Source organism: Somniosus microcephalus, chromosome 11 (genome assembly GCF_052327205.1).
Source record: "Somniosus microcephalus isolate GS21.2 chromosome 11, FLI_Smic_1.0, whole genome shotgun sequence".
Lineage (NCBI taxonomy): Eukaryota > Metazoa > Chordata > Chondrichthyes > Squaliformes > Somniosidae > Somniosus > Somniosus microcephalus.
In genome coordinates, this window is record NC_140997.1 from 32,212,780 (window position 1) to 32,225,604 (window position 12,825).

The 12,825-nt window shown below is 40.4% G+C and overlaps 1 protein-coding gene across 3 annotated transcripts in view; it reads right to left on the reverse strand.

Moving 5' to 3' along the window:
* The window catches only part of cdip1 (cell death-inducing p53 target 1), a 35,425-nt gene extending 25,721 nt beyond the window's left edge, over positions 1-9,704 (reverse strand). The window contains exons 1-2 of one of the 3 annotated variants that reach the window (XM_086000445.1): positions 9,269-9,704; positions 5,605-5,640 (exon numbers count right to left, since the gene is read on the reverse strand). The gene's annotated coding sequence lies outside the window, so the exon portion shown is untranslated. Of the gene's footprint in view, positions 1-5,604; positions 5,641-8,678; positions 8,951-9,268 lie in introns of those variants that run through there. The other 2 variants (XM_086000443.1, XM_086000444.1) reach the window with 2 other exon arrangements.
* Positions 9,705-12,825: the final 3,121 nt, after the last annotated feature.

Below are 12,825 nucleotides of genomic sequence, written 5' to 3' on the forward strand. Positions count from 1 at the left end.
CTCAGCTAGTGTCTTCAGAAAGAAACTAAGATTGTCTTTTGCTCCTATATTAGTTTATTAAGTAGGCACTTCAGCATTTCAATAGTGCTTTAAGCAAATTGTGACAGTTGTGATATAGCATGACAAGCTTTTTACCACTCATGCCAATATAACTCTCCAGTGGTTTGTTCATTGGCAATGAGATTCAGGTGATTAGTTAACATGTATTGACACATTTGTATAAGTGCTTTGCTATGGTCATATGGGTTTGGTTACCTTGTACAGTAATTGTGTTTTTAATTGTGTCTTTTTGGACTCCTTGTTTTCCAGTACATCTAGTTATTAAAAAGCTGTGCGAGTGTCACAGCTTGAGGTGGAGCATTTATAGCATAACTTTTGCAACATTACTACATCACAATATTTTAAAAACTATAAATATAGCACCAGCATCTGTGATTAATACTAGTATTGGCAATACCCAAACAATTCTAGTTTATAATGTCGAAGATTATGAAGAGAATGCAGATTTTGCACAAACATGTTTGGTCAAATTTGTTGGCTTAAACTAATTTGTGAGCTGCAGCTGAAGGAGATGGTAGTGAAATCCAACAACGTGAGATACAGACTATCATTTTAGCTCCAAGTTACAAATTATGAATTTATTTGTTTGGTGATTCACAGCCTTCTGTACAAATACACCACTTCCTTCGGCACAATGTTACAAGTCTTCAGAACAGTATTACATTGAGGGACAGCTGTATTTTTCAACTTCTTTACTGTTTTCCTCCTCTCCCTTTGCATTATTCTGCAGCCAAGAGGGGAACCTACTCACACTTCTGCCAAATTTACTGGGATTTTCATCCAATAAACAGATTTTTCAAAAATATGCAAGTTAAATATTATATACAACAAAAACTACAGAGATTGGTAACCTGCTATTATCTGAAACAGTTTCATGAAAAGTGCATGCTTGGCAAACTTGTTTTAGTTTTGGAATGGAAAACAGTCAAGTGTCATTTTGTCACATTAGATTAAGGTGCTTGGGGCCTCAACTCTTCCATTGTGATGATACCTATGGCAGTATTGGACAGGGGTATCTCAACTATCCGTCACCTGTGTGATGTAACTCTAGTGAGCAGTTTCCTCTTGTAACAGTCTCACCACACTTCCCATAAGCAGACCTAGAGTCCTCCATGAACCAGAATCTGCAGCCTTAGGTTTCCCACCCTGCAGAGATCTCGTATCCTTCAAGACAATCCTAGATTGGCCGTGCCCACTGCATTTTATTTCTCTCCCAACCACTTTAGAAAATTATATCAGCAACACACCGCACTTGAGCTGGGTTCTGATTCCAAATTAACTAACTACAGTAGATTTATTTATAAAAATTATAAACAAGCTGGGCACATAGAAAGCTGCACAAGTTACATCAATGACAGTAGAGAACGACCAGGTCTTTAGAACATACAATATGCTCCATCAGCCTTCAACATAGAGGATCCCTTTGCAACAATTCGTAACACGTTCCACTGTCTGCTTGGGGTTTTATTTTTCTCTTGATCAACTTGCGGTTGGATCCACGCTCTCACTCCTCGCTGGGAACAGGCTCGTGTTCCTTTTGCCTTTGAAATGCTTGGAATGCATACACTTTATTATAGATTTGATTAAATAATTCTTCCCCCGATAATACCAAATTCCAGCTTAAATAATTCACAGGTGGGTGCAGTTCACGACATACAAACAAGCCGAAACAAATGTCACCTTCTAGAAACCAGATATGCTGGAGCCAGCAAGTACCGACACCAGCCTTGGCTTTTACATTTATACAGTTCAACTCAAGATCAAATCGGGACACCAAGGTTGTGCACTATCCAGTGCAAGCTGAGTGAGCAATTGGGGAGGGGGGGGACAGAGTCAGGAGCAAGAGTATAAAGTTTTTGGCAGGAACCAACTTAGATGGCTTCAGTATTCCTGATGTTCAATTGGAACAAATATTACCTTTTTTTAAAAAAAAAGTCTCACCTGCATGTGTCTTTAACTGGCCCACATTCCACTTACCACTTTCTTGTAAGCTGTTAGCTTCAATATCCCTTGCAAGTTTTTTCATAATCCTTTCTGCATCCCTTGTTACTTTCTTTGTTGCTTTTTATAGTTCTCCCAGTCTGTTGGATTTTCCATGCATGTGTGTAAGCCTTTCTTTTAGTTGGATACTGTCTTTTAACTCATTTGTTGACGATGGTTGCTTAACTACACAAGTGACCTTTGCATTTTAGGGAGATGTACAGGTTTTGTATCCTACTGTTAGACACCAAGTTAGGAGGCACAGCAAGTTGTGTACATGGGAGCACAAAGTTAGAAAGGCACCTAGATAGACGAAGGTGAGTGGGCAAAACGATGGCAGCTAGAGTTCAATCCTGGGAGGTGCGAGGTCTTCCACTTTGGGAGCGATAAAACGGAGTATTTTCTTAATGGTGTGAGTGATGGGAGCTGGAGGAGTAAAGGGATTTACATGTCTGTGTACACAAATCATTAAAAGCTAATGCACAGGTACAAAAAGTAATCACAAAGGCTAAGAGAATGTTGGCCTTTATATGAAGGGGTTAGGAATACTAAAATGAGGAAGTGATACTTCAGCTGTACAGTGCCTTGATCAGACCCCATCTGGAGCACTACATTTAATTTTGGGCACCAAACCTCAGGAAAGATGTATTGGCCTGGGAAGGAGCACAAGCGTACAGCACAAACTCACCAGAATGATACCAGGGCTTAAAGGATTAAATTATAGGAGGACAGGTTGCACTCGAGTTTACAAAGTTGAGGGGTGATCTAATCGAATTGTTGAAAATGATAAAGGGATTACATAGAATTGCACAGCACAAACAGGTCTATGACAGTGTTGATGCTCCACACGCACCTCCTCCCACCTTACTTCAATCCCACCCAATCAACATAGCCTTCATTCCTTTCTCACTCATGTAATTATCTAGCTCCCCCTCAAATGCATCTATGCTAATTGGCCCAACCACTTAATGCATTAGTGAGTTCCACATTCTCATCACCCTTCGAGTAAAATCAACTAAAGATGGCATCATACCTGGAGTAACAACAGAAAACGCTGGAAAAACTCAGCAGGCCAGGCAACATCCGTGGACAGAGAAACAGAGTTAATGTTTCAGGTCGAAACCCTTCCACGGATGTTGCCTGGCCTGCTGAGTTTTTCCAGCATTTTCTGCTGTTATTTCAGATTTCCAGCATCCGCAGTATTTTGCTATCATACCTGGAGTGCTGGTCACATTGTGGCTGGTTGTGAAGTATTGCCATAGAAGGTTGACCAGGTAACTTGTGAGCACCACATGAATTAGTCACCTCATGAATGGAAATATGTCATAAGTTATGGTTCTCATTATACAATCTAACATGTATAGGTTTTCAATAATGTTATCACTGTTCAAGAAAAGCTGTTAAAATTACCTTGCGAGGTTACTTTGACATTGGGATATGTTTGTCAGATTTTTTTCACATTTCTACTGATTTCCCAAGAGAGATACAATTTCAATAAAGTAGATGATGCAGAGAAACAATTTACTCTGGTGGGGAAATCTAGAACAAGAGGGCATAATCTTAAAATCAGAGCTGGGCCATTTAGGAGAGAAATCAGGATGCATATTTTTTCATGCAAAGGGTAGTGGAAATCTGGAATGCCCTCTCTGAAAAGGCTGTGGACATGGAGCTTCTGCCACCGTATCTGCTGGGTCAAGTGAAATTTTAAACTCCGAGATTGATAGATTTTTGTCATTAAGGGTATTAAGGGATATTGAATGAAGGCGGGTAAATGGACACGAGGTACAGAATAGCCATGATCTAACTGAATGGTGGAACAGGCTCAAGGGGTTGAATGGCTACTCCTGTTCCTATGTTGCAAAGGGGGAAAATTGGGAAGAGAAAGTCCAGTGTGCAAAATCCTTACTGTTATCTACCTCCCATTTTGTTTCATGCTCCCAGCAATAAATTTGATGGTAGTCATCTTGATCCTGCTATTCCACCAGGCATATTAAATTCATCCCCCCCCAACCCCAAAAGTAATTCTATTTAAATTAGGCTGCATTCAATATGGTATCAAGAGAATGTGTACAATCATTGCCTGGGAGGATTATACTTAGAAAGAAGAAAAAAAATGGGAAAAAAAAAGGAAAAAGTAAAGAAAGGACAGCCCAAAGCACTTTACAGCCAATAATGTACTTTTTGAAGTGTTGTCACTGTTGTAAGGTAGGAAACACGGCAACCAATTTGCACACAGCAATGTGATAATGACCAGATAATCTGTTTTAGTGATGTTGATTGAGGGATAAATATTGGCCAGGACACCGGGGATAACTCCTCCTTTCTTCCTGCTCTTCTTCGAAGAAGTGCCGTGGGATCTTTTACATCCACCAGAGGGGGCAGACGGGGCCTCGGTTTAACGTCTCATCGGAAAGACAGCATCTCTGACAGTGCAGCACTCCCGCAGTACTGCACTGGAGTGCCAGCCTAATTTTGAGTGCTCAAGACTCTGGAGTGGGACCTGAACCCACGACCTTCGGACGCAGAGACAAGAGTCCTACCAACTGAGCCACAGCTGACACCGCATGAATACGGAGCTTCTGACTACCAACATTTATGGTGGCAGAAGCACCATATTCAGCAGATTGAGATAAAAGAATGGATTTTTCAAATTCTAAATTTGAAACATTAAGAATTGCAAAGGAAAGCAAAATTACCCAATTGTTTTGGTGATTCAGCTCCATTTACAAGGTGCAGCAAGCACTGTTATGACTAAAACTGAACTGATTTGTGTATCTATAATTCAAATAATACATGCTATCTTTCAATGCCTTACACCAAATAGTTTTAAATGACTTTGACATTATATTATTTTGCTACATGCGTGTTTAAGAAAAACTTTTGAATCAGGTGAAACAATATTCCTCATATTAATAGACTAGGTTTATGATAGTGTTATGTGACCAGAAAGTAAATAAATCCAACAGGAATCCAAACATTCTTTTCAGACCACAGAAGTACACTTCTACCATTTCTTCTTGTGGATAAAAAAACTCAGGTAAATAGAAATGAGCTACCTACTGCCAAATCTTTTGTGCTTGAACACAAACATTAATATACTGGAACACTTATTTTCCTGATATTGATCTTAAAACCTACTATTCATAAAAAATACTCACATCAACAAACTCACTTATAAAAAAAAAATCTACACTTTGTGAAAACCATCAACCTTAATGTCAATCACTAAAATAAAAACGAATTTCTTCTCTCAAAGGCAATTTAATAATTTCTCTCTCGCAGGCAACCGGTCAATTGTTTACATTACAAGATTGCTACTGTGATGTTTATCAGGGGCTCATTTTATAACCTATTTATATTTGTGCTGCATATTTACATCCATGGTAGATTTTCAGCAATTGACCAAGTACAAATAGTGCAGCAGCTTTTCCTTTGATCTTATTTCTGCTTGACTAGTTACCCGAGACAGTGAAGCAGGAGGTTCACATCACACAAGACTAGGTGGGAGGTGGAATTCTGGCAAGACATCAAATTTTAAAATACAGATAAATAACTTGAACTCACAGCACATCGTGACTTCGGGAAACTCATAGTCTAAACCTTAGAACACAAAATAAATAACAAACAAACAGTCAGTTCATAGAAAAGTAAAAAGTATAAGTGGAGCATATTACTAATTGCTCTCTGTCACTGAAAATAATGAAGTTTCCAACGGACTGTTGAGAGTCCTTTATAACAAGGTATGGAATTATATTTCTAGTAATTTAATAGCATCCAAATGAAATTTAATAATTTTTAGAACAGCTTGGCTCAGTTGATAGCTGTCTGACTCTGAGAAGAGAATGCTGAGTTGACACTCAATTCCAGGACTTGACCACATATTCAATACTGAGGGAGTGCTGCATTTGCCACAGATGCCATGTTTTGAGATGCACCTGTACAGGTGGATGTAAACGATCCCATGGCACTATTTGAAGATCAGGGAGTTCTCCCGAGCCTGAACTTTCACTGCAGTGTAATCCCATTTAAAACAAAAGAATTAACATCCTTATTAGAGTAAAATAGATTGGGAAACCTAAGCCCTGGAGTTTTATTATTATTCATTTATAAATGCCAGACCAGCATTTATTGCCCATTCCTAGTTGTTCGTCAGAAGGTAGTGGGCCACCTTCTTGAACCACTACAGTCCATATGGTGAAGGTGCTCCCACAATGCTATTAGGAAGGGAATTCCCAGATTTCAACTCAGCGACGCTGAAGGAACAGCAATAGAGGTCACAGTTGGGATGAGTTCCCATCCACCTGCAGCCCTTGTCCTTCCTCCACTACAACAGTAACTACACTTCAAAAGGACTTCATTGGCTGTAAAGCACTTTGTAACATCCTGAGATCATGAAAGGCACTATATAAATGCAAGTGTTTCTTTCTTAGGCGGTGGAGATCACGAGTTTGGGAGGAGCTGCCAAAGAAGCCTTGGCGACCTGCTGCAATGCAACCTGTAGAAAGTGCACGCTTCAACTACAGTATGCCGATGGTGTAGGGAGTGGGTGTTTAAGCTGGTGCATAAGGGACCAATCAAAGACTACTTTGCCCTGGATGGTGTCGAGCTTCTTGAGTGTTGTTGCAACTGCACCCATCCTGGCAAACAAGAGTTCCATCACACTCCTTACTTGTGCCTTATAGATAGTAGAGGCTTTTGGAAATCCTGAGCAACAATTTTCCCTCAACAGATTAATTGGTGATTTATCTTATTTGCTGTTTATAGGACTTTGCTCTGCACAAACTGGCTGCTGTATTTGCCTACATGTCAGCGACTGCAAATCAAAAGGTACTTAAGTAATTGTGAAAGACTTTGGGATGTCCCGTCCCAGGTGCAATATAAAAAAACTTGCGTTTAAATAGCACCCATCACAAACTCAGGATGTACCAAAGCGCTTTATAGCCAATGAAGTACTTTTGAAGTGTATATTACAACAGTAACTACACTTAAATGTAATTAATTGGCTATATAGCTCTTTGGGACATTCTGAGGTCTTAAAAGGCTCTATATAAATGCAAGTCTTTCTTTTCTTTTTTAAATGTGCAACAACTTACATTTACATAGTGCTTTAAATGTAGTAAAACGTCCCATGGTGCTTCATAGAGGAGTTATCAAACAAAATTTGACACTGAGCCACATAAGGAGATATTAGGACAGTTCACAGTGGTAGGTTTAAAAAGGAGCATCTTAAAAGGAGGAGGGGTAGAGTGGAGGAGAGGTTTAGGGAGGGAACTCCAGAGCTTAGGGCCTCAGCAGCTGAAGGAATGGCCACCAATGGTAGAGCAATAAAAATCAAGGATGTGCAAGAGGCCAAAATTAGAGGCGTGCAGAGATCTTGGAGGGTTGTCAGGCTGGAGGAGATTACAGAGATAGAGGGGCGAGGCCATGGAGGGATTTGAAAACAAGGATGAGAATTTTAAAATTGAAGCATTGTCAGACCTGGTGCCCATGTAGGTCAGTGAGCACAGGGGTGATAGGCACTGTTCCCCATAATTATTGGGGGCCACGTGACCCATTCAAAAGTCCACACATGCACAATTTCTGTAATTTAAAAGCTGTTCACCGGCTGTGCAGAACCCCTGGAGCACTGCGCAGCTTAAAGGGAACATTGGTGATAAGTGAACGGGACATGGTGCGAATTAGGATACAGATTGCAGAGCTTTTAGTGAGCTCTTAGTTACGGAGGGTGCAAGGTCAGAGGCCGGCCAGGAGAGTATTGGCAGTTGAGTCTTGGAATATAAATACAAGCCCTTTCTTTATTTTAGGCATCTATAGAGACATATGGCAAAACACTAACTTCCTATTCTTAAGCATTCATCAATTATTCCACAAAATGATTTTACATTTAAAAAAAAAGTTAAACTTCACCTATTTCCTGTATGCATTTTGTTGAATGAGTATTCTTCTCCTCTAGAACTAAAACTGTAGACTAGAAACTGATGCAAGTGCACTCAAACATAGTTGGAAACAATGATCACAATTTGATCAAAAATTAAAAAAAGAAACTGTAATCATTCGAGTCAAGGTAATATGCCACTTTAAGTAATAATTGCTATCCAGCCTGAAAAACCATTTATCAAATCAAAATATATACAATAATAATTTATGCTGCAAATGTTTTACTAAATCTTAAAATGATTGAAGAACAACCAAGGTGTCAAATTGGCAAACATAAAACAAAGAAAAAGGGCAATTAAAAAAAAGCCTTGAAGTGTTCCAGAATATGTAGCAGCTTTTAAAACTGAATCGACTACAATATCCACGAAGGATATTACAGTGACCGCAACTCCAGATGAGAACTACCCGATACACAAACACACACACAAAATTGAGCCAAACACTGCTATGCTTACTTTTCAAATATTCTAGGAATAGATATTATGGTTGTCAACCCACAATACTCAAAATAAATTCTATACAAGAAATATAAATACGTGTACCAAGTTAAAGGGGTATTGTCTGCATGGAAAAGTATTGGGTAAATCTTTTACTGTTTGCAGGCGCTTCCAATTACCTATTTTGCATAAACGTGGCGTTGTCATGACATATTAAAGCCAATACACATATCTAAATTAAATATTCAAATGACAGATTCTCACTTGCGGAGGTTGACTTTTAACTTGCATTGCCGTTTGCGTGTACCATCCTATGCTGGATTCATCTGCAGTAAAATCTTCATTGTCCCTTCAGCACCATTTATTCCTTGGGTATCAGACACTGAATATTCCGGGTAAATTTATACCAGCAAAGCAATGCAGCTAAATCTTTATCGTAGGGGATGGAGGGGGAACTGTGCACCAAGCTAATGAAGCGGAATTATTCACCTCACCATCCGAGGGCCAGTCAGTACCACAGTCGTTAACGGAATAGGTGGCTAAGGCGGCCTCGGCACTATCAAAGGCCAACACGGTGCGCAGGCCGCGGGCTCTCTGGGAGTTGTAGTTCTCCGGGCCGCGTCGACGGCGGCAAAGTCAGGGCGCCGCGCGGCCACGAAAACTACAACTCCCAGAATGCGCCGCCAGCAAAACAATTTGGGGAACTCGAGACATAACGAAAGCGCAGCAAATGGGCTGACCAGCTCTGATTTCATTTAATGGGGGTTTTTTTTCAGTAAAAGGAATTCCCTCCTACTCCCAAAACGAATATGGTCGAAAACACTTAAGCTGCTTTATAGTTCAAGCTTACGCACCGCTCTCAACGTCCGGTGTCCGTGTGAGTGAGCTCCCCTCGCGGCTGCTGTCCGAGCTCTTCTGCAGCCTCCCGGGCTGTGCTGTTGCTGCTGCTGCGCACTCACGTCAGCTGCGCTGCGTGCAAACGTGTCTGCTCGTTACTCCCAGGTTGCAAATAAACAAAAAAGTACCCAGGAAAAAAATTCCACTTAAAAGAAAAAACTTGCATTTATATAGCACCTTTCACGACCACCGGCCGTCTCAAAGCGCTTTATAGTACTTTTGAAGTGTAGTCACTGTTGTAATGTGGGAAACCTGGCAGCCAATTTGCACACAGCAAGCTCCCAATCACAGCAATGTGATAATGTTGATTGAGGGATAAACATTGGCCAGGACACTGGGGATAACTCCCCCTGCTCTTCTTCAAAATAGTGCCATAGCATCTTTTACGTCCACCTGAGAGCAGACAGGGCCTTGGTTTAACGTCCCATTGACCAAAAGACGCCACCTCCCACAGTGCAGCACTCCCTCAGCACTGCACTGGAGTGCCAGCCTAGATTTATGTGCTCAAGTCCTTGGAGTGGGACTATGAACCCAGAACCTTCTGACTCTGAGACAAGTGTGCCACATTACATTGACCTGTTCAACTATTTTAGCACTGATAAATTAATTTATAAAGCGCGGCATTTATGTTTCTGGTATGTATCCACCAGGTTGCATTAAAAAAAAACATAGCAACTTATAAGCATTTTGCAACACACATCAACTCTTCCTAGGATTGGAGGTTGGACGATGTTGCATTGTCAAAACCAGATTGGTTGGAGGGCAGTGTTGGCATCAATCAGACTTTACTTTTTCCCCATTGTTTGTGGGGGACAGGTGAAGTAGAATTTAAAAAGATTTTTGAGTGTTTCTGGTGTGTTCACTTAATGTTTGTGTATAATAAAAAATAAGCTGCTAAAATGCCGCAACATATAAATAAAATTTCCTTGCTGAATTTTTCTGGGTTATGCCTGGCTGTTGCCTTATGTGACAATTTCTTAAAGATTGGTTGCAGTTGTGTTTTTTTTAGTTTTCCTGACATACACTTGTGGAATAACCAGCGTTGGAAATAAAATGTGGAGTAGAGTTGGAATGATAAGTTTTATTTTTTTTTTTTAAATCATAGATGTACACTCAAAATTGTAGTGGGCTCCAAAATGCCGGCAAATGCTCCAAATTTCAGTTCAAAAATTAAAATGTTCAGGGAGAGGGCATTTCCCAAAGAAGGTAAATTTCATGCCTTCCACACTGGCATCCCCCTTTAGTAATTTCTAAATCTACCACTGATGCTGATTGTATTTGTGTATTGCAAAGTGATGGAACTTTGGGTATACCTACAGCTAAGTTATGACACGCCTATTACATAAAATTACATAGGATATACAGCACAGAAACAGGCCATTCGGCCCAACCAGTCTATGCCGGTGTTTATGCTCCTCCTGTCTTTCCTCATCTAACCCTATCAGCATAACCCTCTATTCCCTTCTCCCTCATATGCTTATCTAATCGCCCCTTAAATGCATCCATACTATTCGCTTCAACTACTCCCTGTGGTAGCAAGTTCCACATTCTCACCACTCTCTGGGTAAAGAAGTTTCATTGCATTCTCAACTTAACTTGTCTTCATGTGTCATAAGGCATATATCCAGAGATGATTTGAGCTGTCAGCTGTTGCTAGTTTTCTAGGTTGGCATGTAAGAAAAACAGAGTTCAAAAATTCAAATGTAAATAGATGTCTTACAAGCTCTTTTGGTTTCAGAGTACAAGTTGATTTTTTTATATAAAAAGAAAAGAAAGACATACTTTTCTATAGCGCCTTTCACGACCACCGGACGTCCCAAAGCGCTTTACAGCCAGTGAAGTACTTTTTGAAGTGTAGTCACTGTTATAATGTAGAAACCACGGCAGCTAATTTGCAGACAGCAAGCTCCCACAAACAGCAATGTGATAATGGCCAGATAATCTGTTTTTTAGTGATGTTGCCTGAGGGATAAATATTGGCCAGGACACCAGGGATAGCTCCCCCACTCTTCTTCAAAAAATAGTGCCATGTGATCTTTTACGTCCACTTGAGACAGCAGACGGGGGCCTCAGTAAGACAGCACCTCCAGCAGTGCAGCACTCCCTAAGCACTGCACTGGAGTGTCAGCCTAGATCCTTTTGTGCTCAAGTTTCTGGAGTGAGACTTAGAACCCACAACCTTCTGACTCGGAGGCGAAAGTGCTACCAACTGAGCCATAGCTGACACTTAGGCTTAACCATGAAGTCAAAATACTTGGCTTAGAATTGTGACAAATTTGACTCTCGTGGTAGCACACAGAAAAATTTCAAAATGACATTTCTAATGTCCAAAATAAAGGTTTAAGCAATATTAAAAAATACATAGCTCACAATAACAAGATTACATTTATCCACTGAATTTTCTTTCTGTCTTGTAATGCCTAAGCTTTTACTTAAAGGCCTCACTTATTGCAGTACACAAAAGTACAGTCAGCATCAGTGGAAGATTTTTTTAAAAGCTTGGCCTTTGAGTTGTCCTCTGACTCACCAGGAACAATGGAGATATGCAAGTAATATATTAAAAATCTTACGTCTTTGTATGCACGTTGTGTCAACTTTTTCATATGTCCGCACTTAGAAACTTGACACACTATCATTACACCTCCCCCAGTGGAGTTGCTGCGACACCACCACTAGTAGGAGTATCATTACTGTGTGACAAGATTTCATAGACAGTTTCCATAATAGACATGGACATTTATAATGGAATATAAAAATAAGGACAGATGTGTGGCTTTAAAATGGTGACAGAACTACATCGCACACCCTGGTCTAGTTATTCTCTCCCTCGAATCCCCCTGCACCTGAAGACTCGTCACGTGGTCTTGGCTCCCTGTATACAATGCCACAGGAGATCAATTAATAATAATAAATTTGCTATGTATGTTGCACACTCCCTATGTGGACATCATCATACTGTGAAACACAGTAATGCCTGCTGGTGCAGAATTCTACCACTAGATCAGTGCTGTCCAATAGAAATCGCTGACTAGCCACAGGTGTGGCTATTGCAACACTGTTTTAGCCACATGCACTTTATAGTAGAAAATGCTTTACAAACAATACAGGCAAATGTACTTCATATGTATCCTTACTTAACAAAAATCTAGCAATTTCAGTGTGAAACTTTGCAGTCTTTCTCTTTCACCAAAGTTTGGAATTCTGGAATGAATTAATCAGAAACAGCACATCTGTAGTGCAGCTTCTAGGTTTTTGTACAGCCGTTGCAAGTGGTACTTGTTAGGATCAGTTCTGGGGCAGAAGGGACCTGTTCAAGGTGGACGGGTTGCATCTCAACAGAGCTGGGACCAATGTCCTTGCGGGAAAGTTAACTAGCACTGTGGGGGAGGGTTTAAACTAATTTAGCAGGAGTTGGGCACCAAGATTAAACATTAGAGAGGAGAAACAAGGTGCACTGGGAGAGGCAAATAGCACTAGAGTAAAGAATATTTCAAAAATAGGTGAACCAGACAGG